Here is a 5116-nt window from a genome sequence, read left to right on the forward strand (position 1 = left end):
ACTGCAACTTGGGTTTGATTTTTTTTGAGACAGTCTCAAGCTGTCACCTGGGTAGAGTGCCATGGCATCATAGCACATAGCTAAGAGCTCCAACTCTTGGGCTCAAGCATTCCTCTTGCCTCAGTTTTTATGTTTTTGGTAGAGATAAGGGTCTCACTTTTGCTCAGGGTGGTCTCAAACTTCTGAGCTCAAATAGTCCACCCACCTCAGCCCCCCAAAGTGCAAGGATTATAGGCGTGAGCCATCACACCTGGCCAGTACAGTCATTCTAACGGTATTCATTCATATGAACTATAGGCATGGGATGTATTTCCACTTGTTTGCATTCTCTCCATTTACTTTAGTCAGTGTGTTACGGTTTTCCTTGCAGAGGTGTTCTACCTCCTTGATTAAATTTATCTGTAGTTTTGAGGGGTTTTTTGCAGCTGTTACACGTGCGTTTACTTTCTTTTTTTTTTTTTTCCAATACGTCTCCACTTTATTAAGGTTGACCACCACGCAATTTATGTATCAAAGCATGTAGTACACATTTCAGTGACATTTAGATGCTGAATAATTTTTTCCATAATTCATAACTGTTAATTTAGGCACATTGGTTTGCATCTTTTTGGGGGGGAGACAGAGCCTCAAGCTATTCCCCTGGGTAGAGTGCCATGGCATCACAGCCCACAGCAACCTCCAACTCCTGGGCTCAAGTGAGTCTCCTGCCTCAGCCTCCCAAGTAGCTAGGACCACAGCTGGCAGCTGGCGCCCACCACAACCCCCAGCTATTTTTAGGTTGCAGCTGTCATTGTTGTTTGGCGGGCCCGGGTTGGATTCGAACCCACCACCTTAGGTGTATGTGGCTGGCACCTTAGCCACTTGAGCCACAGGCGCCGAGCCACATTGGTTTGTATCTTATAGAAAACACTGATCTTTACAATACAGATAGGAACAGGCGTAATATGCAAAAGTTACAAAGATGATTCCAAATCTCAGCTGATCTCTTTCCTAACTGCAACCACTCATTTAGTCTTTACTGATGATAGGGACCAAAACCAACTATTTACACATATCTGTATGAGATTCTGGTGACTTAGAAATCCCTGAAAGAGCGGTAAGCTGTGATTATTGAAGAGCTTAGAATACTGGCAGGGCTTAATTTGCAGAGTATTCAACAGAAGGCCATAGAACTGTTTTCCTAAGAGCAGCTAGGAACTACAGATGTCGCTTAGTAATGCATTGAAATGGCATTGCCTAGTATGAGTGTTGCACAGAAACTTCAGATCCCCTCTTCTGGATCTATTATTTTGGATAAGCCTCCATTATCATAGCATGGCCCTGCCCTCCTGCTGCACAGGCAGCCACTAAGCCATACTGGCCTCCTTCCTTCCGTAATCTGTTGGTAGCTGTCATGACCAACCGACAGCCAGTGGCTCCAAACGGGTGTCCCAGGGACAAAGATCCACCCCCATTATTGAACTTATTGAAGTTCTCCAAAAGAGGCAATCCAACCTTGGTTTTTCTCCCCATGTAGTTTTGTGCAAACCGATCAGAATCCATGGCTTTAAAATTAGCCAAAATTTGACCTGAGAAAGCTTCATGAAATTCAAAAGCATCAATGTCATTCATGGTTAATCCTGCCTTTTCTAGAACTTTTGGAATAGCATATGTTGGTCCAAGTAAAAGTTGATCTTTTGGATCCTGAGATATTCAGAATCCCTCAATATATATGCCCACGGCCAGAGCTTTTTCCTCTGCCACAGTCAGCATTGCAGATGCACCATCAGTCAGGAGAGAAGACTTTGCAGCTGTCGCTGTGCCATTGGGCTTAATGAGTGCAGGTTTTAATTTGGCCATCTGCTCCGCTGAGGAAGGATGGATGCCATTATCTTTGATAACTGTATCTTTTCCTGGCACTTTGAAAGCTATAACATCAGAAAGGAGTCCCTCATCCTGTGCCTTCTTGGCCAAACTGTGAGAGCGCAGTGCATATTCATCCTGTTCCCAGGCGAGAAACAGTGAAGGCAGCAGTCAGTCAGTCTGCAGAGTAGCCCATGGTCTCACTGGTAGAGAACTCAGCCACTGCGGGGAGCTCAGGTGAGAGAAAGTGCAGTCTGAATTTAGAGATTAAAGACAGTTGCTAGCCCAGAGTCTTGGCCTTATTGAGATCAAGCATCATTTTCATCATTTTCCTTGAATGACGAATAGAGACATCAGACATTAACTCTATACCACCTGCCACAATCACATCACACTGGCCAGAAGCGATCAAGCCTACACCTGTGGTCACGGCTTGGTTGGCAGAGATACAGCCATGGTTACAGTGTGAGTGGGAGTCTTGTCAGAGAAGCCAGCTCCGAGGGCAGCCTCTCTAGCTGCGTTGCTTGTTCTCACTTCTTGAATAACTGTGCCAAAGATGATATAATCAACAATATCCTTTGGGACACTGGTCTGATGCAACAGCCCCATTCGTGCTGCTCTAGCCAAATCATGTGGCATCAGGTATTTGTACAAAGTGCCTGACAGCAAAAATGGAGTCCGGACGCCATCCACCACCACTATATTCCTTACACTGGGTTTGGCTAAGGTCTTCTTTGATTTGGTCTGGCCAGTTGGGGCAGCTCGAGGCTAGGAGGAACTGCTCAGACTTCTTACAGGAAATCTGAGGGTCCATTTTGATGCATTAGGGAGATTTTTTAAAGTGTAGGTCAAGATAGTAGTCATTCTGAAACCGTTTCACCTTAGCTCACGTCTGCACTCGCTCCCACTCTGAGCAAGGTTCAGCCCTGGGATTGCTTTCTTGATAGCTTTTTCATCTTGTTCATGGTTTATATATAGAAATGTTACTGATTTTTGTATGTTGATTTTGTATCCTGCAACTTTACTGAATCTGCCAGTTCTAAAAGGTTTTTGGTAGAGTCCTTAGGTTATATTTTTCTCTTGCCTAATTGTTCTGGCTAGGACATCTAGTACTATGTTGAGTAAAAGTGGTCAGAGTATCCTTGTTTTGTTCTAGTTTTGAAAGGAAAAGCTTTCAGCTTTTTTCAGTTCAATGTTATATGGATTTGTCGTATATGGCCTTTGATGTACTTTCCTTTTATACCTAACTTATTGAGAGGTTTTATCCTGAAGAGATGCTGGATTTTATTGAATGCTTTTTTCTGTGTCTGTATCATATGGTTTTTGACCTTCATTCTATTGGTATGATGTTTTACCTTTTTTGATTTTTGTATGTTGGACCACTCTTGCATTCCTGGAGTGAGTCCCACTTGATCATGCTGTATCATCTTCTTCATTTGTTGTTGAGTTTGATTTGCTAGTATTTTGTTGAGTATTTTTGTGTCAGTTGGGAGGGCATTTTGCCCTTATCTCTTTATGATCTCAGGGTCATGCTGGCTTCCTGGAATGAGTTTGGAAGGATTTTCTGTGCTGTGATGTTTTGGAATAGTTTGGGAGCTGATAAAATTCTTCTGTAAAGGTCGGATAGAATTCAGTGGTCAAGCCATCCAGTCCTGAACTCTTCTTTGTTGGGATACTTTTTATTACTGACTCAATCTTTTGTTTCTGTTTTGTTTTGTTGGGGTTTTTTTTCCCGCTTTGTTTTGTTTTTTGTTTTTGAGATGAAGTCTGTGCCTGTCACCCTGGGTAAGAGCCCTGTTGCGTCATCATAGCTCACAGCAACCTCAAACTCTTGGACTCAAGTGATTCTCTTGTCTAAGCCTCCTGAGTAGCCAGGAGTACAGGTGGCCACCATGATGCCCAGCTAGTTTTTGTACTTTTAATAGAGATGGGGGTCTCGCTCTTGCTCAGGCTGGTCACAGACTCCTGAGTTTAAGCAGTCTATCTGCCTCAGCCTCCCCAAGTGCTAGGATTACAGGTGTGAGCCACCACTCCTGGCCTTCTGTTTTTTCTTGATTCAATCTGGGTAGATTATATGTGTCTAGAAATTTATCTATTTACTGTAGGTTTTTTGAACTTACTGGTGTATCGCTGTTCATAGAAGTCTCTAGTGATCCTTTGTATTTCTGTGGTTTCCATTGTGATGCTTCTTTTTTTGGTTATAATTTTGTTTATTTGGGTCTTCTCTCTTTTCTTAAGGGCTTATCAATTTTGTTTATCTTTCTTAATAACCAACTTTTTCTTTCATCAATCTTTTCTATTTTTTTTTTTTTTTCTGGCCAGGGCCAGTTTTGAAACTGCCACCCCTAGTCTATGGGGCTGGTGCTGTACTCCTTGGGCTACAGGCGCTGCCCTCTTTCTAGTTTTTTGATGCAGGAATTTATTACTTTAAAGCTGCTGCTGCTTATTGTTTTTGCTGTGTCCCATTGGTGTTTTTTTTTTGGGGGGGGGGATTGTTTTTGTTTTTTAGAGACAGAGTCTCACTTTATTGCCCTCAGTAGAGTGTTGTGGCATCACAGCTCAACCTCCAGCTCTTGGGTTTAGGCGATTCTCTTGCCTCAGCCTCCCGAGTAGCTGGGACTACAGTTACCCACTACAAAGCCCAGCTATTCTTTTGTTGCAGTTTGACTGGTGCCGGTTCAAACCCGCACCGTTGGTATATGGGGCTGGTGCCCTACTCACTGAGCCACAGGTGCTGCCCAGTCCCATAGGTTTTTATATGTTGTGTTTATATTTTCATTTTTTTTAGGAATTCTTTTTTTTTTCCTCAGTATTGCCTGGTAGAGTGCTATGGCGTCACAGCTCATAGCAACCTCCAACTCTTCGGCTTAAGCGATTCTCTTGCCTCAGCCTCCCAAGTAGCTGGGACTACAGGTGCCCGCCACAGCACCCAGCTATTTTTTGGTTGTAGTTGTCATTGTTGTTTGGCAGGCTGGGCTGGGTTCCAACCCACCAGCTCTGGTGTATGTGGCTGGTGCCTTAGCTGCTGAGCTATAGGAGCCGAGCCTGTTTCAGGAATTTTTTTATGATTTTTATTTTTAAGAGAGACAGGGTCTCGTCTTGGTGCCCAGGCTAGTCTCGAACTCCTGGTATCACGTGATGGTCCCACCTCAGGCCTGCAAGTTTCTGGGACTACAGGTACAAGCCACTGAGCTCAATATTTTTTTTTTTCATTCTTCCCCCTCTCTAAAAAATGTTTTTCAGATTAATATGAGGGTACAAATGGCTCGGCGCC

At 43.6% G+C, this 5116-nt stretch overlaps 1 protein-coding gene and 1 pseudogene across 4 annotated transcripts in view; one reads left to right on the forward strand and one right to left on the reverse strand.

The window, feature by feature from the left end:
• The window catches only part of TUBGCP5 (tubulin gamma complex associated protein 5), a 64763-nt gene that overhangs the window by 34607 nt on the left and 25040 nt on the right, over positions 1–5116 (forward strand). The window lies entirely within an intron of this gene.
• LOC100966409 lies at positions 1232–2706 on the reverse strand (annotated as a pseudogene).

The sequence above is a fragment of the Otolemur garnettii genome, unplaced genomic scaffold, assembly GCF_000181295.1.
Source record: "Otolemur garnettii isolate 467f Iridium unplaced genomic scaffold, OtoGar3 scaffold00170, whole genome shotgun sequence".
In the NCBI taxonomy this organism is placed as follows: Eukaryota; Metazoa; Chordata; class Mammalia; order Primates; family Galagidae; genus Otolemur; species Otolemur garnettii.